Below are 26,573 nucleotides of genomic sequence, written 5' to 3' on the forward strand. Positions count from 1 at the left end.
CTGTGGAAGCCAAGATCAGATACATACATTTATTTAAATGAGGGTTTTGATATTGGGGAAAATTAAAATATGAAAATAGAGGGGAGAATTACGTATGTGGTTTAAATTCCACCTTGGGTGGGCATATTATTCACCACAAAGTAAATTTTACAAATTTGAAAGTTTAGCAAAACTGAAAAAAGCCAGCGCTAATGATGTAATCTAAACTTATATCCTTGGTGTTCTGTTTAAAAATAAACAGACAGCTTAGGGTCATTAAGTCCAATTTTGTTCTGGTTTTCTTGACTTCTCTTCCGTAGAATTACAGCTTCAACTTTATTTCAGAATAAGAACATGTAACTCTACCTGAAGAGGGGTGGGGGATGGGGTGGGGCGTGTGTGTGTGTGAGGGTTAGTACAGCGCTTAGTACAGTGCTCTGCACATAGTAAGCGCTCAATAAATACGATTGATTGATTGAGGGGGTATGGATGTGTGGGTGTGTGTGAACTCATAAAGGATTGACACCTTTGAGAAATAATAAATACAGAGTTCGAACCTTTAAAAAAGAATCTAACCTTGCAAATATCTAGTATTGGAGTATCTGATGCTACTGAAAATATTCTGACTTTAAAGTGTTGGTGGCATCCGTTTCATCTTTTAACCACTAAGGACGTAGTAGTGCTCACCCAAATGGCAAGGGACCTGAAGAGATGTACCATTGTATTTCGTGAACAAACTGTAAAAGATTCTCTGTCACCAACCTGTACTCTTGTAGATACAACTTCACCTTCAGCTGCATCATCGTCAAACCAAAGGACAATTCTACAATGATCTGGATGATTTAGTCCCAAAAGTTCAGTTTGGTCCCAATTTTCCCAGATAGTTAAGGAGTTGAATTGGAATCTATGGATAATTCAGACCAAAATGTATTTGGGGATCTCAAGCATCCAGATAATTGCTTGCTGTGTATGTGGAATGTGTGTTTGTATTGTTGTATTCTCCCAACTGCTTAGTACAGTGCTCTGCACACAGTAAGTGCTCAGTAAATACGATTGACTGACTGACAAGCAGGAATAGTAATAAATAATCATTGTGGTATTTGTTAGGCACATACTCTGTGCTCAACACTGTGCTAAAGTGATGAGGTAGGCGCAAGATAATCCAGACAGACACAGTTCCTGTCCCACTTGCGGCTCATAGTTTGGGGTTGGGGGAGCAGGTGTCTCATCTCTATTTTACAGATGGGAAGGCTGGGGCACAGAGGGGTTGGTTGGCTTGCCCAGGGAGACAGCAGGATGAGAACCCAGGTCTATTGATTCCCAGGTCCGTACTCTTTCCACGAGGCCATGCTGCTTCACAGGAATAATGCTAGGTGGATTGGGTTTAACATTCTGTTCAAATTTCTTCTTACCCTCAGAGCCATTTTTTCTTTTTAAGGATCCAACAAAATTTCTTTCCTGCCCTGGAATATAGTGCTACTGACAGTTTTAGGAGTCAAGCTTCTGTTCCATGGGATTCCTCTAGATTTTAAACTCCTTGAGGGCAGGGATCATGTCTACAACTCTATTGTATTGTTCTCTCCCAAGTGCTTAGTACAGTGCTGTGACACAGTACGTGCTCAATAAATACCACTGACTGACCGACAGGACCAGGGTTACTTTTTTTTGTGGTATTTGCTAAGCACTTACTATGTGTCAACCACTGTTCTAAGTGCTCAATTGGATCGAACCAACCTGCAAGAATGTTTTAGACCAAAGAGAGTTATACATATGCAATTGCTAAGAAGAACCCATTTAAGGTTCCTCCTGAAGTCAGGAAGAACCGATTATGTACTTACTGAAGTCAGTTCTACTATATCATTGAGTAATCTCATAAAAATGTGAAAAGAGGAACATTTACTAGGGAAACAGTCAATTTGCATATTCTAACAGCTAGTTCAGACCTTCAACCAAAACACATGTGCAAGGTAAACTACAATTAAGGACTAAAATTTTGTTAATGAAGGTGGCACCCTGCCATGACCCACAATCACCAAATTCCATCTACCTCAGCTGCACATTGGTACCTGAAAGGCACTCAGCTCTCTCCCAAATCAGCCTTTATTCCCCCTTCCTGTTTCTTTGAAATTACACCGTCTGGTTCTCTATGATCATGGCATCCACACTGGGGAGCTTTCATAAACCCACTAGAGCAAGGTTCTGGTCCTAAAATGCCTTTTCATGTCATTAAACTGTGAGGGAAGGAAAGGGAAGAACCTCAAACCCCCCCCCAAAAACACCCAGCCTCCAAAGCAGTTAATTACCTGACTTCCTTAAATCTACTGCTGGCTTGTGCAACTCCGACTGCCCAAGATAACTCGGTGGGTTTCATGAGCATTGGAACTCCACAGTAGCACAGAGGGGAAACCTGAATTTGAAAAGCAAGGGTGGGGCTTTAATCTTGTCGTTTCTTAAATATCAAGGCAGTCAAGGAAACACTTCTGGAGGCAATGGCATTTCCGAAGGTCTGGGTTCTAATTTGGGCTCTGCCACTTGTCTGCTGTGTGACCTTAGGCAAGTCACTTCACTTCTCTTGGCTTCAGCTCATCTGTAACATGGAGATTGAGTCTGTGAGCCCTACATGGGACAGGGACTGTGTCCAAACTGATTTTCTGGTACCCACCCCAGTGCTTAGTACAGTTCCCAGCAAACAGTAAGCACTTAACGAATACCAAAATTACTATTATTATCTCTGCTTTGTAGTTCAGCAGTGGTTAAGGACTCCTCTGAGGGGTTTCTCTGATACTGTATTTTATTTTTCAGAATAATCTGGACTTGACAAATTATAACAATGCTGGCATTAGCCGATAAAATCGTCTATTGTTGAGTTGTTATTATAAGCTTGATTTTTCCCTAATTTGAAGGGTGTGGACGTTCAAAAGTACAATGGGTTGGGTGGGGCAAAGGTGTCAGAAACAGGAACAGAGGCAATTTCTCAGTGTTTACAATGCAATCCCACACTGCTGTGTTTACATTCCCTTCAAAATGGGAGAGAACTGACCTCTCCTATTGTACAGTATTTTAAATTCTCAGATTAATCTGGTCTTCACTCCTTGTAATAATATGGATTTTAGAGCAAATTCATTCATTCATTCAATCGTATTTATTGAGTGCTTACTGTGTGCAGAGCACTGTACTAAGCGCTTGGAAAGTGCAATTCAGCAATAGAGACAAACCCACACCAGGTTTACAGTCTAGAAGGGGGGAGACAGATATCAGAACAAGTAAGCAGACATAAACATAAATAAATAGAATTATAGATATGTACATATATACACAAGTGCTATGGGGGGTAGAGCAAAGGCTGTGAGTCTGGGTGATGTGGAGGTTGGGGGGAGCTGAGGAAAAGGGGGACTTAGCCTGGGAAGGCCTCTTGGAGGAGGTGAGCTGTGAGTAGGGCTTTGAAGGGGGTAAGTGTGATTGCCTCGCAGATTTGAGGAGGGAGGGCGTTCCAGGCCAGAGGTAGGACAAGGGCCAGGGGTTGACATCGGGACAGGCGAGAAGGAGACCAAGTGAGAAGGTTAGCACCAGAGGAGTGGAGTGTGTGAACTGGGCTGTAGAAGGAGAGAAGGGATGTGAGTTAAGAAGGGGCAAGGTGATGGAGAGCTTTGAAGCCAATAGTGAGGAGTTTTTGTGCATTACTGTGATCTATTAAAGTTAGAAAAATCTCCTGGTTTTGTGACAGCCATCCAGATATATCACCTTTTTAACTGAGGTCTCTCTATGATGAATTTCCAGCTCCATTTATTCAAAGTAAGAAGCAGTGTGGCTTAGTGGAGAGAGCATGGGCCTGGGAGTCAGAAGGACCTGGGTTCTAATGCCGGCTCTGCCATTTGCTTGCTGTGTGACCTTGGGCAAGTCACTTCTCTGTGCCTCAGTTTCCTCAACTGTAAAATGGGGATGCCTGTTCCCCCTCCTACTTAGATTCTGAGCTCCATGTGGGCCAGGGACTGTGTCCGACCTAATTACTTGTACCTACCCCAGCACTTAGATTAGTGTTTGACTCATAGTAAGCTCTTAACAAATACCATAAAAATGTAGTAGCAGTCCCCATGATAATGATGATTGACAATTTTGATGTACTCAAGTATCTGCATTTATTTCACTTTATTGATGAGCCCCATATTTTTATTTATCTTTTGTGCATATTTCTGCTTTGAGCAACAGCAAGAATCAGTAAGTTCCACTGTTTTAATAAATATCTCAACCAGCTGAATATCTGGTTGTGAGGCCAGAATTTGTTTGCCTGTAATTATGAGTCTGTCCCAATACCTCTGCTGCAGCTGTTTTTCAACACACTCACAACTTCTTAATTCTAATATGGTGTCAACTCAGTCCAGCAGTCAATCATTGGTATTTTTTGAGCACTTATATGCAGAGCACTGTACTTAGCACCTGGGAGAGTACAATAGAGTAATTCCTTTACCTGCCGCTGTCATATGCTTTTTGCAACATTATTGTATCTGTTGATGTAATCCCCAAATGCCAGTGTAGTATGTCTTACAACGACATATATTTTCCATTCCTATTGTCAAGCAAGTTTTTCTGCATTACATATAATTTTTCACATCCCATGTCCCCCTTCTGATTCACCCCCTGAGCCCTCCCTTCTCCCCAAAGAGCAAACCTTGTTTCAGTCATGAACGAGACAGAGTTTCATCTACTTCATTTCAGCTGAACTGATCTGGGTAGGTACCATGCAACTCTTTTGTTTCCACGTCTGGACTTGCTTGCCCTTCGTTTAGAGATTTGCTGCTGAATGATGCTTCTAAACTTTAGTGGTCTAAAATTGTAGTCGTTTTTATTGTATACAGGTTGCAATCTGACTTGTTATAAAAGTAGGCCCTCAATTTTGTAGTCTGGGAATTATAAAAATGATCGAGGTTAATTACTACTCTTCTACCTTTGTGCAGTAGACTAATGTAGCTCTCAAATGTAGCTTTTAGTGGTTTGCTATTAACACTCATGTTACGTGTGATTGGCCTCGAGGTATGAATTGAGCCATTTTAAACTCCAAGTGAATATATTACAAATTATGCTGCCAATGCATTTTCAGCCTTTATCGTATTGCCTGTGCCGAGGTAAAAGTTTTAACATTTCCCCTTCAGTATGATGAATATTTTCTTCAGTTAATGGAAGTGTGTTCTGGAATTGGCAGAGCTTCATGGAGCCTATGCAGAGCAAATGATCGATGATATGTTGTCACGTTCATCCTCACGTCTTATCTCAGAAAGTGTCTCTGAAGAATTCCGTGCTTTATATGTTAGATCCTCAATTTGTTGGTCCTTTCGCATGATCTCTTTGCTCATTGAAGATTTTAGTGTGCATTATCAGAATCTGTAGTCACTACAAATAAGGAACTGGTTTGTGGGCTTTTTATAATCAACGTGGTTCATACTCAGACTTGGTTGTTTTTTGATTCATGAATTATCACCAAGTCTACAATGACCTGGTCTTTACAACCACTAGATCGTTGTGACTTTTTTTCTGACTTCAACCATGATATGTCTCATAATGAGAGAAATCTTTTCTACCAAAATGGGAGGTAAATGTGTTTGTTATCAGTATGTAATTTGCTAGATTTAAAATATGATATTTTTATTTATTCATTCTTTCAATATTATTTATTGACTACCTAATGTTTACAAAACAATGGGGGAAAAAGAAATGCGCAGATGAGAAATAGACCCAGTTCCTGGTGTCCAAGGGCTCACAATCTAAGAATAAGTGGGAAAGGGTTGGCGACGGACATGTAAGGGAAGGTGAAACAATAACAACAGAAAAACAACTTAAAAAAAGCCAAGGACAACAATGAGTGCAGGAATAACTAAAGAGCATTGTGATGAAGGAACAGTTTCATGCTGCTCACTGCTCAGGTCAGGCTGTTCAGAGTCCAACAGTTGCCACAGCCAAAGGCACCTCAGTGTTCTGAGTTCGGAAGGCCCGTCGCCACTCTGCCCTCTCTCTGCCGTGCTGGAACAGAGCAGGATGGGAGATCCAGATGGTGAGGGGGAGAGTGGTTGTGTCATATCTTCTGGATGGCAGGGTTTGTACTCTGAGGTCGGGCGGGGGGGGGGGGGGGGGGGGGAGGACAGCTGGGCCTTGTGCTGCCATTCGTCTCTTCACCCTGTCACACCGGAACATGGGAAAGTTATCTTTTGGGGGAGAGGAGGGCAGGGGGGATAGTTATTTCCAGATGTCAGAAGATGAGACATTACTTATGTTTCATGCACATTCTCTTGAGACAGCTTGCAGTATCTCTGTGGAGAATTATTTCTTGTATCAGAAATTCTATAAGTTAGAGCATGTTGTTCATTTATTAGCAAGCTTTGATTGCTTTAATAATTGTGGTATTTATTAAGCACTTAATATGTGCCAGGCACTGTATTAAGCACTGGGGTGGATATGAGCAAATTGGGGTGGGCATAGTACCTGTCCTACATGGAGCTCACAGTCTTAATCCCCATTTTACAGATGAGGTAACTGAGGCCCAGAGAAGTGAAGTGACTTGCCCAAGGTCACACAGCAGACAAGTGGCGGAGTCCGGATTAGAACCCATGACCTTCTGACTCCCAGGCCCATGCTCTATCCACTACACCACGCTGCTTTAGTAACCTCCCATACAAATTTTCCATAAGTGACTTTCCATGATTCCATTCATCCAACTTTTCTCTTTTTGCCCCTGTATTGCTTTGGTGTTACGACTTTTAGGGCCCCACAAACATCTGATCAAAATTTCTAAATCTCCTTAGTCAGTGGCTCACCCTCCGTATAATTAAAGATATGCTCTCTGGAACCCCAATACATTTCTTCTACTTATTTTGGAAATGTTTATTTATATTTTTCCTTTTCCATTCATTCAGTCATATTTATTGAGCACTTACTGTGTGCAGAGCATTGTACTAAGTACTTGGGAAGTATTATTCAGCAACAAATAGAGACTATCCCTGCCCACAACGGACTAGCTTTATTGACATCTATGTAACAGTTTCAAATGAGCAATACTTTTTGTTTCATTAAAGCTATTAAAATATTATTAAATATTAAATCCTTATTAACATCATATGTATGCCCTCTTATTGTACTAAGTGCTAGGGTAGATACAAGATCATCAGATCCCACATTGGGCTCACAGGCTAAGTGGGAGGGAGAACAGGTATTGAATCCCCATTTTGCAGATGCAGAATGGGCACACTGAGGCCCACAGAAGTTGAGTGAGTAGTCCAAGATCCCACAGTAGACAAGTGGTGGAGCTGGGATTAGAAGCCAGGTCCTCTGACTCCTAGGCCTGGGCTCTTTCCACTAGTCACACTGCTTCCCATGTCACATTATGTCCCTGCTCCTTGGTGAAAGCAACATCAATTTCCACAACTGTTTCACTCCTTATTCTCTTTTTACTCTGCAGAGCAATTCCAGTCTCCATGATGAGATCTAACATATTTATGGGTGATCAGAGGTCTGTTATCTGGCCATGGCTTTTCCCCCTTGCCAAGCAAAAGTAAATTTTTTCCCCCCTCAAGAAGCCCTGTTTCCTGTACACTGGATGAGTGTTTGCATTCAGCCTGTATCAATGGATGATGTGACATGCCCTGTGTGTGGGGATAATGAAAGCCTGGGATTTCTGCATTAGACAACGGACCCATGGTCTTTCGAGTTCATTCCTCTGCAATTAGTGCCCTGAGGGAAAAAGAACAACCGGCTCTGGTAAAGTTTCATTTTCTAATGGTCAGATTTCACAGGGCCTGGCTAGTAGTGAATATTGTGCTATTTAACTCAACCATCCTTTCCCGCCCCAAGGCCTAAGTTTCTGTTTTCTCTGAGGTGGCTGTGCTAGCTGATGCCACTCACTTTGCTTCTTCTTTGACTATGAAGGAGGCATCTTTATTTCTGTTTCCTTCATTTAAAGAAGAACTGGGGAGATGCTGCATGGTTTTGTAACCACCCAGACTAGGGGCCATAGTCTTCCTTCACCCTTCACGTGGAACTCTCATTGACGTCAGTGGGAACAAGAAAGAAAGCAGAATGGGCCACTAATTAGTCATTATATTTCATAGAGCAGGGCTTCATTTTCTCAGTCACCTCAGACTTGGGGTGACAGAATTCTGTACCAGACATTGCTTTGAGACAATGTCTGATTCACCTCCACAACCCTTCCACGTTTGCTGTCTTCAATGACGATAGATTCTTGGAAGGTCTCAGCTGAGTTTTGTGATACTTAGCATGTCCTTGCTTTACCATTGTGGATGTATCTGTCCAAGGAAGTCACAAAAATCCATATGCTCCCCAAGAAAGGGAAGCTAAGTCTTTCTTTATAAAAGAAAAAAACAATTGGTAGCTTGGGTTTTCTGACTTAAAATAGTGCCACCTCAGGTAGAAGATTTCAATCCCCTCTTTCCCAGGAGGACTCTTTCTGATGGGGTGATATCAAATTGTTCTTTCATAAAGATTCAGAAGCGTGTATGTGTGTGTGTGTGTGTGTTCATATATATGTGTGTCTAAATTCTTGCCTCGGCTTTCTAATATAACACTGCAGATGCTAGTGTTTACATGAGTGCAGGTTTGCTGAAAAGACCAACATCTGACTATTTGTTCTTTCCACATGACTTCAGTATGATCAGTGGATACAGCCACTGCTTGTAGAGCCTGCTTATGTTTTCTTTACTTTTTGCCTTGTTTTTGCTCCTTCCAAAGCTAGTCCTTCCCCACTCCATTCCAAGTTAGTCTTTCTGTTGTGGCTTTAGGGCTGTTATAATCAGTGAGCATTGTGGGTAGTTGCCAAAGACACATCACACCTGCTGACAAGAGCCCCCTGAATCCACCAGTAGAGAACCCACCAGTGCTGATTCATCATTCCTCTTTTCCACTCCCTCATCTAAGCACTCTGCCATGGCACAGGACAGTTTAAAAGAAGCATAGAAAGTGCCAGGAAATGGGAAGATAAGGAAAGAGCTTAAGGGGGCATGTGTGTGTGTGTGTCCTGGGGAATGCATGAAATTTGTGCTTGGGGCTCAATAATTTACCGTACCCAGGCCCCATTGCTACTTTAGAGTGTCTCTGGGCTCTTTCCCATCAGAAGGAATCAAACATTAGGGTGTGGACATAAATTGTAGTGAGAGAGTTCCATTAGACAGACAGGAACACTTATTGACTATTGAGCTGATTAAACACTGAGTAAAGATAATAATAATAATGATGGTATTTGTTAAGTGCTTACTATGTGCAAAGCACTGTTCTAAGCGCTGGGGAGGTTACAGGGTGATCAGGTTGTCCCACGGGGGGCTCACAGTTTTAATCCCCATTTTACAGATGAGGTAACTGAGGCACAGAGAAGTGAAGTGACTTGCCCAAAGTTACACAGCTGACAAGCGGCAGAGTGTGGATTTGAACCCATGACTTCTGACTCCAAAGCCTGGGTTCTTTCCACTGGGCCATGCTGCTTCTCTTAAGATATTAAGAGAGGTTGTGAAATTGCCATTTCTCTGCAGATTTCCAGCAAAAATGGAAAAAAAAACCTTCTCAAAAAATACTCTTATCTAATGATTCTAAGTTCTCAGCTCTGAGGTTTCTGGGGTTATTGGACAGACTAGTTCCATGTGGCATTAATATGGAAAGGTTTAGTGGAGTTTGGTACCGCTTCAGCAGAACCCTTTAATTTTTGCCTCATGATGGCTTCTGCTTAGTTACTCGGTTTTATGAAGAAAAATTGGATCTCGCACCTGCAGTATTGGGGAACATCCAGCTCCTCAATTTTACTCGCTTTTGGCCCGCTACACATCCGCCATACACCCCCTGGCCTGGAATGCCCCCCCTCCCCACATCCGCCAAGCTAGCTCTCTTCCTCCCTTCAAGGGCCTACTGAGAGCTCACCTCCTCCAGGAGGCCTTCCCAGACTGAGCCCCCTCCTTCCTCTCCCCCTCCTCCCCCTCTCCATCCCTCCCGCCTTACCTCCTTCCCTTCCCCACAGCACCTGTATATATGTATATATGTTTGTATGTATTTATTACTCTATTTATTTATTTTAGTTGTACATATCTATTCTATTTATTTTATTTTGTTAATATGTTTTGTTTTGTTCTCTGTCACCCCCTTCTAGACTGTGAGCCTACTGTTGGGTAGGGACCATCTCTATGTGTTGCCAACTTGTACTTCCCAAGCGCTTAGTACAATGCTCTGCACACAGTAAGTGCTCAATAAATACGATTGATTGATTGATTGATTGGTGGGTTTTTAGTAGCTATATGAGGTGCACTAGGATAGGGCTTTAAATGGGATCCAGGAGAATTAAATCCAGAATCTCTAGGGGCATTTCAGGGTGAAAACACAGCTGGAGAAGGAGCCGGGGAGCTGGAAGTCACCTTCTGGAGATCATTATGATGTATTTCTCCTTTCTAACTCTTATTACTGTAAGTGCTTGGTACAGTGCTGTGCACATTCTAAGTGCTCAATAAGTACCATTGATGGATTGATTGATTGATTCCTGCTCACCTCTCTGCCTAATCCTAGAAGCTTGGGCAATGTGGGGTGTTGGGAGGAGGTGGTTAGCTTGTGAGGGAGTTCTGGGGTAACTTTATTATAGGATATGGCCCTGGCCCATCTTTCATTTCCCTGATTTGCTCTCAAGAACAACCTCCAGAGCCAGACGCATATATTCATCCCTTCAGCAAATCCTCAAACTTGCAAGTGCTCAGAACCATACAAGACACATGGAGGGCCGACAATAGATACTTCTTATTTGACTAGCGTTAAGTCTAGCATTGGCCATATGTATGAGTTAGTATCTGTCTGTCAGTACTAGTCATGATATCTTGGAGCTGGAAGGAAGAATTCTGTAGAATGGGAGGATGGGGTAGAAACATGTTAGGGAACTGAAGTCTTCCTGAAGAGAAGGATGTACTGGTTGAGGCTGCTGGGAGATGCAGTATTATCCCACAGGAGCTGCAGCCTTGGCTGGGGAGGGTGGCAGGGACAAAATTTGTTGCCCTAGTCCCAGAGCAAGCTAGCCCAAATGGTAAATCCACCCTGTAGGGTTGAAGGAATTAAAACAGATGGTCCTTGTCCTAAGAGCCACCTACTACCTTGATAGTGCTGGGAAAGGAGGGAGGAAAGGGGGAGAGGAAGAGACAGGGTAGAGATGAAACTGGTGCTCATTTAATCTTTAAAGAAAGGTCTAAATGGGAAAGGGAAGATCCTGCCCTTAAGGTCACATCTCCTCCAAGAAGCCTTCCCCGATTAAGCTCCCTTTTCCTCGACTCTCTCTAACTTCTGTACTGTCTGTACACTTGGATCCATTCCCTCTGAGCATTTGGTATTCACTACACCCTCAGCTCCACAGAACTTATGTACGTATCCATAAATTATGTAATTATATTGATGTCCATCTTTCCCTCTAGACTCGTTGTGGGCAGGGAATGTGTCTACCAGTTCTGTTGTATTGTACTCTCCCAAGTGCTTCGTACAGGGCTCTGCACACAGTAAGCGCTCAGTAAATACCATTGATTGATTGAATGATCTTAGTAAAGTGCTCTGCACACAGTAAGCGCTCAATAAATACAACTGAATGCATGATTGCCAGAGCCCTTCCTTAAGTCTGCCCTAGCTATTAAAGAGTCCTAATGTGACTTAGTAGGAAAATATAAGTAAAAATCAGTTAGTTCCTTGCAATAGCAAGTTAAAAAGTCTTTTCATTTTGGATATGTACCTTTGGATACTCCTGACATTGCATGCACTATTTACCGCTTCTTTTTAATGGTCTGAAGAGTAATTTTCTCTTCTCTTGGGGATGATCCCATTTATGGATGAACAGGGCCAATTATACTTTGGGAGGGGTCAGCTGCTAAAGAAGCTTAAAAGGACCCAGCTGGAAGATGAAGGACATCTGTGATTTTTGCTTTCTCCTGTCATTCTCTCCCCTCTGAACCTGTTTTCCCTCCTTATTGTGGGAGAGTAGCCAGTGGTGACTGCCTTTATTTCTTGCTATCTACTGTCACGGGGCAAAGGCGAAGGATTCACTAAGAGCAGGAACCCAGAGATTCAGTTGTTTCCACAGCAGCTGTGCTCTTGCCTAACTCTCACCTACACACAGATATACCTGCTACATAATTATGCATTTCAGAAATCACAGTACTGTGTCGGCCTCCACACGCTCTTGGCACTCATAAACACACACATTATTCAAATAAACCTCATATCAACAAGGTAAGTGGGCTTTTAAGAAAGTAATGAATGCTATTTACATCACATACTGAACTCTAAAACAATCTCTCCTTTTAATGAAAAGATACAATTCTTTTCACTTTTCTAGCATCTGCTTAGGAAATGGATAAATGTGGCAAGTTTGGCTTTTCAACGAGCAGCTTTTTCTGAGTTCTTTCTGTTTTTATGAACGTCGGTTAATATGCTATTCCCATTACTTCATAATAAAATAAGGTGGTTATGTAATTTCCTTAGACTCTTATGTGCTTTGTTTAAAATAAAAAATGACTTGCAGGAGGGCCATTATTGGCATGTGCCAAGAAACCTACCCACCCCAACTGAGACACGATTATTATTAGGCTGGTGAGTAGGCTATCTTTTCTTTATACAGCACACACTTCCTCTGTGGTAAAAAGCTAAAACGGTTCTGAAAAGCAAGAAGGTTTTCTCTGGCTACATACACTGCCTGGATGAGGAGAAAAATGATTAGCCCCTGAGAACAGTGATTTTACAGCCGCCTCAATTATTTTTAGGGCCTGATTATCCAGTTTGTGGCTTCTCCTCCTATGCTTCTCCTCCTTTTAGCTTCTTCTGATAGACTTCTAGCCCTGTCACTGCTTGTTGGACCATCCTTCAGTGGAGAGGCAAGGGTGAAAGGAGGAAGTGAAACTCAGTTTAGTCAATTTTGCTCTTTTTTCCTAGCTCTGTTAAAAAGTATGACGGGAGAGGAAGTTGAAGCTTCTGACAAAAATCAGTTTGGGGGATTATATATGTTTTTCAATTATCCAGACTCCCCTGATCCCCATTAATGGTAATTAATTCAGATGCACCCGAGTGTTTTAGTGTTGTTTGGAATAATATGAATTTTGCAAAAGAAAATGAAATGAGCAAATCAGGGGATTTTTTCTTTATAGAGGCACATCAAGATTCACTGTTGGACATGTTGCATTCAAACGTGGGTCATGAAAGTTTTTTTGGGGAAATTGAATTAACATAAAATTTGACAAAGGATGGGAAAACGAGGCAGTTTGGAGAATTGATAGTGGCAGATGCTGTTAATTTGTAAATACACCATCAGGCTTCAGAGGCAGTTCCAATGCCTTATGTGTAGCAAAACCAGAGCCGGAGCTCAAATGACTCTGTAACTTTACATTTTTAGTTGGTGATGAGTTTGGGCGTGCGTGGGTATTATTGTCATTTTTTCCAATGACAATGACGCTGGCAGGTCCTGGTACAAATTCAGCATTATGTTGTAACAGACCTGAAGCACATTTTACAAGATTGTCTTTCCTGTTTTGTGAAGCTTTAAATTTGCTTCTCTGAGTTGTGCCGACTCTTTGCCGCCACCACCACCTTGGGGGAGACTTAGGTGATTGTGAAGGCGAAGGGTTTCTATGACTTGTGTACTTGATGGTTGTGGAGGGGGTTCTGGTTCCTTCACTCACCACCCCCATCCTCCTCCCTCCCTTAGCCCTCCTTGCCTTCCAAATCTTTCTTAACTCTTCAGACTAACCCATGTGATAATAATCAAGATTAATCTGCTGTAATGACGACTTCCCCCACCATTTTTCAGCTCCTTTTGGCCACTATTTTCAATTCTATCCCTTTCTTCCTAATGTCTTCCCTCCCTCCTATATCATTTCTCTCCCTCTACCTTTTTAGTGACTTCTTTTCACATTCCCCTGTCATCCTCTCACTGTTTCTTCTGCTGTGATAATTGTGGGTTTCTTTAATTCCCTGATCCAAGTTTTAGGTATTGGAGTTGTTATGGGTGCCTCAAAGTAAACACTAATAGAGATCTAGACCTAGCCACCTACTACCAAAGAGGCCTCAGAGATATCTCTTGTCAGCATCTTAGACCACCCCATAACCACTGCCCATGGCTCCCTTTGGGAGTTGCTGGACTATGAAATAGGAGAGTGGATGATCATTCCTGAAAAGAACATCAGGCAGTAAATATCCCTATAGCATTGCTTTGGGATGAATTATGTACTATTTCCTTTCTTTTTTTGCTGTTGCTGTTGTTCTGTTTGATTTTTCATATCTTGTTTTTGCTTTTTTTTGCAAGATTTTTGCAAGAAAGTGGAAAGACCCCCCCCCCACCCCCCCATTCACAGTCCTATTAAGCAAGTCTGAGTGTCACATTCAACTGTGGTTTACAAAGTGGCTTGGGGACACATGGGTGTCTGTCACTGCTAAGGTCTCAGAGATATTCTTTGGTGTGTATGTGCTGAGGGGCACGGGATAACCAGGTGAGATAACGTGGCTGGCTCAGCATAGACCATCAACCATCACCACTATTGCCAAATCAACTCAAGTGCATGCCTTGATTGGTGATAGGACATACCTTTCCCCTCATAATCATTGGTGTCTTGAGCACAGCTCCCCCAAATGGCAGGAGGACAGAAAAGATGCACTACTAGGTTTTCATGGACAAAGTGTGCAGGTTATTCTCTGTCACTGACACACTCAATCAATCAAGTAATCAGTGGTATTTACAGAGCACTTACTGTCTGCCGAGCATGGTACTAAGAGCTTGGGAGAGTACAACACAACAGAGTTGGTAGACACAATCCCTGCCCACAAGGAGCTTACATTCTAAAAGGAGAGGCATACATTAAAATAAATTACAGCTTATGTCCATAAGTGCTAAGGGGGCTAGGGGTAGGGGTAATATCAAGTGCTTAAAGGGGGCCGATCCAAGTGCATAGGTGATGCAGAAGGGAGAGGGAGTAGGGGAAATGAGGGCTTAGTTGGGGAAGGCCCTTTGGAAGAGGTGTGATTTTAATAAGTCTTTGAAGGTGGGGGAAAGTAGTAGTCTGTTGGATATGAAGGGAGAGGGAGTTCCGGGCCAGAGAGAGGACATGGGCAAGGGGTTGGTGCTGTGCTAGATGAGATTGAGATGTAGTGAGTAGGTTAGCATTAGAGGAGCGAGGAAATCGGCAAGGTAAGGTAGGAGGGGGAGAGCTGAACACAATCAATCAGTCATTTTTTGAGTGCTTACTGTGTGCAGAGCACTGTACTAAGCGCTTGGGAGAGTACAATACAACAGAGTTGTTAGACATATTCCCTGCCCACAATGAGCTCACAGTCTAGAGGGAGTCTCACCATTAGCAGGGTCATTTTTGAACTGAAGATGGGATAATATTTCTGGCTCGGAAATTTGGGCAGTGTGTTCCCTGTGGGTCGATTCATTTTAAACATTATGAGTGAACATGAGAGATTATGAGAGAAGCAGCATGGCTTAATGGAAAGAGCACTGACTTGGCAGTAAGAGGATTTAGGTTCTAATCCCGGCTCTGCCACTTGTCTGCTGTGTGACCTTGGGCAAGCCACTTAATTTCTCCGTGCTTGTTACCTCATCGGTTAAATGAGGATTAAGACTGTGAACCCCATGTGGGCTCTACCCCATTATCTACCCCAGTGCTTAGAACAGTGCTTGGCACATGGTAAGCGCTTAACAAATACCATAATAATAATAATGATAACACATTCCTATGTGTCCTCCTAGTACAGAGGACAACTTTAAACTTATAAAGTAAGGCCTTCCTCATTCCTTGATTTAGAAAGCATATTGGGGAAGCAGTATGGCTTAATGGTTAGAGCATGGACTTGGGAGTCAGAAGGACATGTTTGCTGTGTGAAGTTGGGTAAATCACTTCACTTCTCTGTGCCTCATCTGTAAAATGGGGATCAAGACTGTGAGCCCCATGCGGGACAGGGACTGTGTCCAACCTGACAAACTTGTATCTACCCCAGCAATTAGTACAGTGCCTGACACAACAGTAAGCGCTTAACAAATACTATGAAAATATTGCTCTGGTGGTCTTGTTATATTCAGAGCTTGGCCATTGGCAAGTGTTATTCGGTTAGGATGAATAGGAAAAGCCCATGTAAATGACTGCATGCTGTTCTTCAGAGACATCTTCATTCACTATAGCCACATTGGGCTGATCTGTAAACGTGGCTCATCACACATTCCTTTTAGTTCTGTTCAGCCAGGAGCCTGCAATTGGAGAAACATGGCATCACAAATTGAGCAGTGCTCCTTCAAGGATCATTTGAACAGGAGTCCCCTGAATGCTAAATAGGCATTGAAAAGCTTTCACACCTGCAGGGTTCAATTAAAAATCTCCCCAACTGCATCAACAACATGTAGGTGAGAATAAAGAGTTTGAGCCCGGTGGCCTCCTAGTAGATATTTCAATATGTGGCGGCCTAGAAGTACTTTTGAATTGAACATGCTTTTTAAAGGAATCTTGGTGTGTCATTTCTAAAGAGAATTCTCTCTGAGAACTTTGAATGCCTCTTAGTGATCCAGTCACTGCATCTGGGAATAAATTATTTGTGTTCATGGAACAGAGGATCAGCTTTCCCTCTTTGCCCACCTCTCCCCTTGTTCATTCAGTTGTATTTACTGAGCGCTCACTATGTGCAGAACACTGTACTAAGTGCTTGGAAGAGTAAGATACAACAGTAAACAGACCCATACCTTGCCCACAATGAGCTCACAGTTCCCTCAGACACTTGAGCAGTGATTTTTGGCTTTCTAGACTTGTTCCTCACTGCTTCCTTCCAACCCAGCCTATCTTCCCAGGTCTCTGTCCACTGGAGTTAGGCTTCTTGGACTCCAGGATTTGGGGGAGAAAGGGGAAAGAAGTCAAGACCGAAAGTTCCAGAATGCCTCTCACCCTCCAAAGGAGTGGTGGTTGGGGCTGATATCCTGGCTGGGTCACATCATCTGAGGTCTTACCCCTCCGTCTCACCCCGCCCCAATCAATCAATCATATTTATTGAGAGCTTAATGTGTGCAGAGCACTGCATTAAGTGCTTGGGAGAGTACAGTATAGCAATAGAACAGATATATTCCCTGCCCACAGTGAGCTTACAGTCTAGAAGGAGCTTAAAGTCTAGAGTCAGCCCCAACTATGCTGACCGTTCTGGTGGCCTGAAAAGCCCATCTCCGGCAGGAGCCGGGGGGCAGTTAATCAGGGCTGGCTCACAGGAAGAACCCAGGTCTTAGTCCTGCCGCTATATTTAACCCCCAAAACTGCCCTCATAAATACCTGGGACATTCCCTCCTATTTAGAATGTGGGAGCCCTATGTGGGACAGGGACCGTGTCCAACCTGATTCTTATCTTTGATCAACCCCAGCACCTAGTACAGTGCCTGGTATACAGTAAGCACTTATCAAGTACCATAATAATTCAGTCAAAGAACAGACCCACACACACGCCGGGGGATGCAAGACTTCAGCTTGGACAGATGCAAGCATACACAGATGGACACATGGGAAAGAACACAGGGACTTCTGGCTGTTACATAAAGGGTCACAAAATGACCTCCCAGGAACCGCATTCTCTTCGTGCCTTTTCTTTTCCTCATCAACTTCCTTCTTTTCACTTATTCCTGTCTTTCACACCCTATCTCCCCTGCTCCTTGTCCCTCAACCTCCCAACTCTTTGGCTGTGTTTGTCTTTTGAGGCCTCCATGTCCAACTTTCACTCTCTGTAACAGTTTCTGTCACTCTGTGTGTATCCCTATGTTTGTATATGTGTCTTTGTGTATGTCTGTCCCTGATTTTTCTCATGCAGCCTGCTCTCACAAATCCAAATATTAGTTGTCCCCAGTTTTTTCTGGTATGCAGGTGTTCTCTCCATCCCCTGCACACCCCGACCTTGAGGGTAGTGAAGGATCATTTTTATATATAATATATATTTATACAGAAGTTATGTTACTTAGAAATTACTTATATTTAGATATACGGAAGGAGGAAACTCCTGGGTCCCATTTCTGACATTGGGGTGTGTGTGTGTTGTGTGTGTGTGGGGGGGAGGGAGGTGAGGGGTTCTCCGCTTCTCTTGTCTAAAGTAGACTTAATCCTGATCATTTTGGATACTCGAGCATGTGCTGAGTTTGCCACTTATCAACCCACAGTTTGATTTGGAGGAATATTAAAGATACTGTGTTATATTTGCCAAATTTTAAATTTGTATAAAACATGTATTTTTATCCCATTCCTTTTTTGATATTATGAGTCGCATTTTGGCAGGGTTCTCTGACTGCAGAGATTTGGGTGCCACCCCTGGCCTCAACCCTCGTCTCTGCCCTCCAGTATCGAAGACCACTATGCTAAGTGCTCACTACAGCACCTTGCACCCAGTAAGTGTTCAATAAATACCACTGATTATGTGTGACTACTGGTCTTCAGTCAATGAGGCCAGCAAAATGCAGGCCCCGGGTACTTCTAGTCTGAGTAGCCTTGATCTCAGAACTTTACCATTCCCAGACATTTGCTAGATTTGATTCTTCCAAGAAGAGGAATGCAAACTCAAACTGGAAACTACTCTTGGAAAAATATATTTTAAAAGGTTTTTAAAAAATCCTGGCAGAGAATTATTGTTTTGGTTTAGGTCTGAAATAGAGCGTGGCTCTGCTCTAGCAAAAATTAGAAAATTTGATTTCTCTTCAACCTAATTACACTATGCTGTGCCTTCTGTATGTTTTCCTTAACAGTGTATATGTGTTTGTGAGTGAGAGAGAGACACTTGTGACAAACCTTAATGAACCCAGTTGCTTCCATGGAGACCCTGTTAAGTACTGGACGGTGTCAAAACCAAATGGTTTTAACAATAGGAAGAGGAAGAGAAGGAGGTGCAAAAATCAGTGTTAGATTTTCAAGGGTTTTGGACCTGACAGAGAAACCGAGAAGGAGCCCTTATAGGGATGCTATCATACTCTTTTTTTCAGGGTGGGTCTTATAGTTCAGATAAAGTAAAAACTGGCCAGACCTTTGCTTGTCTCTTGAACCCTTGCCCAACCATCCAACATTTAAGTAAGCCTGAACTGTCACCCATTTGAGAGAGTCAGAAGTTGAATTCCTTTCTCAGTCTCCTCCACTGCCATCTATTTACCCAAATTAAAAGTGGAAGTGCCAGAATGGAAGGAGAGAAATAGTACTTTTAGATCAAATCAAAGCAGAAGTTATGTCTGTCTTTTCTGAACACGTTCCAGGAAAATGCCCATATTTGCTGCCCAAAAAGTTTGGCTGGGTTGCGGATCAGAATATGAGCGTCTGTAGACTAGCTGAATGACCAAACCCTCTGAAAATATCATCTCATTAACTCAGAGGGAATTGATCTGGAAAACAAGAAATTGTTGCCTGCATTAGTGTTACTTGCCATTCCCATAGTGGTCTAAATTTGGAAAGTCCGTGGCAGCCATTTACTGTATTTGTTTTCCATGAAAAACCCCTCAGAGACTGGTGCATGTTAAGAGTTCCAGGTCAAGGCATGAAGGAATAGAGTCACAGAAAGGCCACACGTCATTCCCGAAACTGCACAGTGGAGCTGGGCCCAGAGAAGCGACACCCCACTTATTGACTTGTCTGCCAGATCCCATTGTCTTCAGTATTCAAAGTTTCACCACATCTGAAGTGTCATTCATTTCTTTCATTCATTGATTCATTCATTCAATCTTATTTATTGAGTGCTTACTGTGTGCAGAGCACTGTACTAAGCACTTGGGAGAGTACAATATAACAATAAACAGACACATTCACTACCCACAGCGAGCTTACAGTCTAGTTTATATGTGATGTTCTGTGTCATATTATTGGAAAACAAGCTGAATGTCTTTGAGGAAACTCATCCAGTTGATATGGACTAGTAAGGTCAATGAGCCTGTCAATCAGTCAATCCTATTTAGTGAGTGCTTACTGTGTGCAGAGCACTGTACTAAGCACATGGGCTGCCTAGGAGCAGATGGCAGCTGTGCAATTCACACACTCCCAACAGTGTTGAACTATGACCTTGCAGGGCTGGGCCCTCTTATGGGGGAAGGGTATGCTTATCCAGATAGCAGATTGCAAAATTTTGAAACAAGGACTCAGTGGCTGGGTTGACACTAGCAAATTGGGTAATTCAGGCCCTCAGAATACAGTTTAGCTTCCACTGCCAGAATATTTCAGACAAAAGTGTTTTATGAGGGGCCTGAAGTATTCTAGATCATTTGTTGGTGTCTAAAGCAGTTGCCACATTAGTCCATTGAAGAGGAGACTTGAAGCAATTAGCTGGATCATTCCGGCCCAAAAAAACCCCTTTTGCCTGATGTACCTTGGTACCTGAGGCAGAAGAGGGTTAGATTGGTTCAATTATACTGATAGAGTGCTTCTGTTCTCTGCTTGGCTATTCCAAAGCTAGCCAAAGTCATAATAGCCAAAAGCAACATTGGAAGCATTCTTTTCTCCACTCAATGGTGAAGTTAGCATTCTAAGTCTGAATTTTGAGTAGCGTCACAGGCAGCATTCAGATTTTAAATTGGCCTAAAAATATAGACAGTTTCCCTCCTTCCTCCCAATCCCCATTCCTTTCCTCCTTTGTTTTACCCAGCAGGCACATTTAAGCAGATGTGTTGTGTCAGAGTTCTTTCTGGGACCATCTTTAAATGTTTGTCACCCTTTGTGGTCTTCCTTTGTACCACGTTCTAATGATACAGTGTGAATCAGCAGAATGGGGGCTGTCTGGATTGGGTCATATCATGAGACAGCTAAAGCTGTGTGCTAATGCTCTATCATACCCTTGGAGGGCAAGTATATTCAGAATGAGATGGATTTTTTCACCAGTTAAAATATGTCATTTGGGAAAGGACTGGAGCCAGCACTCTAGGCAACAGGGGGAGGTTATTGCTTGGTGGAAATGGAAGTCTTTTTCCTCAGATACAGCTAATTACAGAAGAAAGCCAGATTCTGGGTTAGAAGATCATTCCCACTGCTATTGGGTGGATACTCATGGAATCTTAGATCAAGGGAATTTTCTCCCCTTTTTTTGTGGAGGGGGAGGGGAGCATTACCACACAGCAGGCGTAAGCACATGGAATCTGTTACCTTAGGTAGAAAATATCAGTAGGTTCAAGGCAGGGGGGGTTAGATAAAATTTTCAATGAATAGCCTTTATTGAGTAGTTAGAGGAGAAGTTAGGGATCAACTGATCAACAATATTTACAAAGAGCTTATGGTGTGTAGGTCACTGCCCTAAATAATAATAATGATAATGGCATTTGTTAAGCGCTTACTATGTGCAAAGCACTGTTCTAAGCTCTGGGGAGGATACAAGGTGATCAGGTTGTCCCTCGTGGGGCTCACAGTCTTAATCCCCATTTTACAGATGAGGTAACTGAGGCACAGAGAAGTGAAGTGACTTGCCCAAAGTCACACAGCTGACAAGCAGCAGAGCCTGGATTTGAACCCATGACCTCTGACTCCCAAGCCCTTGCTCTTTCCACTGGGCCATACTGCTTCTCAGGTTTGAAGAGTTCAACAGAAGCAAAAGGCCACTTTCCCAGCTCCCAGATTGCCTACAGTCTAATAGGGGAAGACAGGTAGAAATAAATTATTTACAAATAGTGGAAGCAGGAGGAAGAACATGGATACATCTGGCAGTAACAAGAGTATGGTAGGAAGAAAGAGATCCTAAGTAATCAATCAGTGATATTTACTGAGTGTTTACTGTGTGCAGAGCACTGTATTAGACATTGGGAAAAGTATAATACAACAACAGTGGGAGTCGTGATCCCTGCCCACAAGGAAGTAAGTGAATAAATGCTTAGCCTACACAGATCAATTGTATATCACCGGTCTCACTGTTGAAATATTCACAAGTGTTGAGGATACTTATAAATACATAAGTGCTCTGGGCAGACAGTTGGGTTGATGGGCTTGGAATGGCGGAAATTAATCAGGGAACGCTTTATGGAGGCAGAGGGATATCAGGACACCTTTGAAGATGGAGAAAGTTATCGCTAAGCAGATTTGATTGGGGAGGGAGGCAGGAGAGTTGAGAGCCAGTTGGTATTCAAAGGTGAGCTGGGGACATGTTAGAAAGGTCAGTCCATCCATAAGCATTAGAATTGCTCTCAAGAAGGGCAACCATCACACATTTTTTCCAAATACCCTCTTGCTACAGTGGTAGACAGAATACTAGGCCATGCTGCTGCTGCTTCTTTCCCCTCACCTACCCGCTCACCTGTACCATTTGTCCACTTTCCCAGATGGTGTCACACGGCGCAAGCCTCCGAATCAGTCCTGTCCCTGGCTTGATGATTGGGTAACATTGTCTTTCCTCCAAATAGTAATGGAGTTGAGTAAATATGGAAGAATTTCTGATCTGGAGTAAAGGAAGGAACCTAAAGCAATCCATGTTTCCCCTCTTGGAGGTAGCCATGTCTAGCTTTTGGCAGTCTTTTCACAGCATACAACAACCCGGGTCCTGGAATTGGATCACCTCAGTCCCAGACATTTCTCTCTGGATGACAGGTTGCTGAGAATATGCCACTGGTTTAAAAAGCAGTCAACCTTAATGACAATCCCCAGGGAAACACCCACAGGAAGCATTGTATTTGAGCCAGCCGTCAAGCCTAATCAACCCACTGAACCACAACTCAGGGATCATTGGTTTAGCAGACAGAACACAGCAGTTAGAATAACAACAGCACATGTAGAAAACAAGGAACATCTGATCAAAAGCAAAACATTTTGTACAAATTTTGATTTTGAAAGTTTTGTTGCCAAAATTGGATTTTCCAGTTGGACCAGACAGTTTTTGCTCTGTTAATCTATAATTCTAACTATTCTCACAGAAGAGAGCCGGAGGGGAGGCGGGGACGTTGACACGAAACAACCAAACCTGGCAGCCTCACCCCACTTTTAGTAAAGATTTGATAGCTGAGAGCTGTATTGAGGTCTCCTGTTACTAAGACTTCATTACTATTACAAAACATGCAGTGGAGTCTCATCATAAATACTTAAAACTAAACTACCCTTAGCAAATCAAATGAGTTGAGTATATTTTGTGAAGCACTACCCAATTTTTTTTTTTAAATCACAGTTGCCTGTTTGGTTGTTAAATTGCAATATTCAGTGACCCTGTCATTAGAGCGAATTAGCCAGGTCCTGTTGTAATGCCTAATTTGTACTGGGGCATAGGGATGATCTGGCCAAGTTCCTGCCACTCCCCAAATTGAGACCTCAAGGGGCCTCACATTGTAATTAAACTCCATTGTAATAGCAGATGGGTATAATCATGGTAATGCCTATAAATATTGTCTGCAAGATACAGTAGTTACTGGTATGGAATTCCTCCCCCACTCTCTCCCCCACCCCACCCCCTGAAAAAAAAAAGATTGGGCAAAACTGGAGAACTTATTTTGAGGCTGGGTGGTATCAATCACACCCATCGTATTTCATTGGTGGTAAATATTCCTGACAGTGAAACTAATGCTTGAGAGCGGCTTAGTGTATTCATTGAATTCATTCATTCAATCGTATTTATTGAGCGCTTACTGTGTGCAGAGCACTGTACTAAGCGCTTGGGAAGTACATGTTGGCAACATATAGAGACGGTCCCTACCCAGCAGTGGGCTCACAGTCTAGAAGGGGGAGACAGACAACAAAACAAAACATATTAACAAAATAAAATAAATAGAATAGTAAATATGTACAAGTACAATAAATAGAATAATAAATATGTACAAACATATATAAACCAAATACTCAGTTCAGAGAGAGTTTCCAGGATTCATCACAGTCCAGATCTTTTTTTCTCTCCCAAAGCAAAATAAATAAATAAATAAAAAAGAGTCTACGGTACAAGCCTTTGATGGCTCTTCAGGTCAATGCACCTGTCACCAAATCCTCCTCTGCTACCTCCGTAGACACTGTCAAAGCTCAGGCTGACACACCGTCCTTTAAGAGTATCCAGAAACACACACTTCCAGTTTCTGGCCAGGTACCAGGCTACTCAAGGGTAGATATACATATATACACTCCCCACCTCCACCACCACACACATATATATAAAATCTTACTACCTAAGTAAAATCCGGACTAAAGTATTATATAATAATTTTTTAGCCCCTTCATTTTCAAAAAAGGACTCTACAGCCATTGGTAAACACCTTTCTTAGTGATCGTTGCCATTCGTGGAAATTCATATAATTTCAGTGGGCTGGGATCATATATGGAAAGGACATTTTGTATTGTGAGTTAAGTGCACCAGGGGTTTCCTTACAGCAGCCATGAAAATAAAGCTTGGCCTGGGTGCTGTTGGCCTATAGGAATCAGGCCCAGAGAGTAGAAAAAAAGTGTCTTGTGAAGGGATGTTAAAAAGAATTGCAGCAGATCTCAAGGGGTATTTATGGTTTTAATGAAAAGGAAGGACTCCAACTCTACTGAGAGCATTCAAGCTTGAGGAGAAAAGAGAAGCACTGTATAAAAAGAGGAAAAAGGGTGGTTCACTACAAGAGTTAGGAAAAATTAGAATTTCTGCAAATGACATCTGCAGAAGGTACAAACCGAGAGCCACACTGGCAAATTTTCCAGATCTTTGAGAATCTGGTGTCAGTTATGCAGTTAATTTGTATTGACTCCACAGGGATGAACGGGGGCCCATTGAAAAGCCCCTGGGCAAATGTTCATAACCGCTATTCTTTGATCCGTGGTGCCAACTCTTTGATAAATGGCATAAGAGTATCCTGATCATAACTCGCCGGTAATATAATTTGAATCTCTGGTGTAGTGTTATTGGGCAGCATTTGTTTTCTGAGGGCCTTGTTTCTGAGGATGCTGCTGCCTGGGTTTTCAGGAGTTAAGGAGGAACTAGAGAACTTTTTAGTTGTGTGTAGGCCAAAGGCAAATTTGGAATGAAATTAGTGACTTGAGTACACTGTGCAGGTGTGGCTAGGGATGATTTATTATTACCGGGATAAAGTTGAGGGACTTTGAGCCTCGCTAATCTATTAAGTTTGAATTTGTATAGCCTCAGGAAACCAAACTCCTTATGCCAAAAGAAAAATCTCGTGACTCCTCCAAATATCCACAGGAACTTGGTAAATGGTGAGCATAATTATCTCTATTTTAGTAGTGGTAGTAATAGTATCTACTGAGTGCCCACTTGGTGCATCGTGCTGTACTAAGCACTTGGGAAAGCACAAAACAAAGCGGTGAAGCATCCCAAGCCCACAGGGAACTTACACTCTAACGGAAGATAAGAATAAGGGTTGAGTGTCAAATTTGCAAATGGTTTTATTGAAAAGGAAGGACTCCAACTCTACTGAGGGACTACAGGTGTCTGTTAGAACCTGACACCAGATTTCAAAACATCAAGCCTCACCCACTCTGCCCCTGGGGCTCTCTCAGACAACTCTGAGCCATTTGGCGGTGCTATTCTGAGGCTCCTCCAAGTGGGCACTGGTTGTGTTATTGCTCTGGCCTTTCCCATGCCATAGTTGCTTCCCCCAAGCTCCAGGCAGGGCCCTGCGAGATGATCCCTCTTTATTGTGCCTTGTCTGCTTGATTTCAGGTTCCTTGAGGGCAAGGATCATATCTACTAACTCTGTTTTATTCTCTAAAGTGCTCAATACAGTGCTTTGGACAGAGTAAGTGCTCAGTAAACACCACTGATTGATTGAATGTTCTATAAGGAGGACTTTTTTTTCCCCAATGGCATTTGTTAAGCTCTTACTGTGTTCTAGGCACTGTACTCAGCACTGGGGTAGATATAAACTTATCAGGTTGAACACAGTCCACATCCCATGTGGGGCTCACAGTCATAATCTCCATTTTACAGGTATGGTAACTGAGGCACAGAGAAGTTCAACAACTTGCCCAAGGTCACAAAGCAGACAAGTGGCAGAATCGGGATTAGAACCCAGGACCTCTGACTCCCCAGACTGTGCTCTTTCCACCAGGCAACACTTCTTCTCATAAGCCAATCGAAGCCCTCCATCCATTTGGCCACTGCTGGTTCCACTGCATTATTCTTTATTACATTTGCTAAGCATTTGCTTTGTGACAAGCACTGTAATCAGCACTGGGAAACGGCATAAGGGAAATAAATGCAGAAATCCTCCTTGGCCAAAAGAAAGTCATTATCTAAATGGGGTGAGGTGCTTGGGGGAAACCAACAGGCTGAAAAAACAAACCAGGCAAATATGGTTAAAAAAAACCCCATCACAGTATTCCTTCACTGGTCAAAGCTACTAGCAATTGTGATGGAATGGAGAGTGAGAGCGAAACGGACTCCCAGAAGTATTCTTCCCTTCCCCACTGCCCTTCCACAGCGTAGTGCTTACTGAGAGATTCCTAATGCCTGAGGTCAGTGCTTCAAGTTCTGGAGTAGACAACAGTCATTGGGTGGTGCCTTTGCAATGAATACATTGTCATCGTTCCAGTTCCCTAAATTCCTCTACATGTCTTAGAGAAGGTCATGTAGAATGAATAGTTGATTTGGGACTACAATCCAGGTCTCATGATTCTCTGTGTCCATAGTGCCTGTGAATGGATGGAATGTATAGTAAGGGTAAAAAA

The 26,573-nt window shown here is 42.7% G+C and overlaps 1 protein-coding gene across 3 annotated transcripts in view; it reads left to right on the top strand.

Annotated features, from left to right (window-relative positions):
* The window catches only part of GNAQ (G protein subunit alpha q), a 342,540-nt gene that overhangs the window by 117,635 nt on the left and 198,332 nt on the right, over window positions 1-26,573 (top strand). The gene's annotated exons all lie outside the window — the stretch shown is intronic.

The sequence above is a fragment of the Tachyglossus aculeatus genome, chromosome X4 (genome assembly GCF_015852505.1).
Source record: "Tachyglossus aculeatus isolate mTacAcu1 chromosome X4, mTacAcu1.pri, whole genome shotgun sequence".
Lineage (NCBI taxonomy): Eukaryota > Metazoa > Chordata > Mammalia > Monotremata > Tachyglossidae > Tachyglossus > Tachyglossus aculeatus.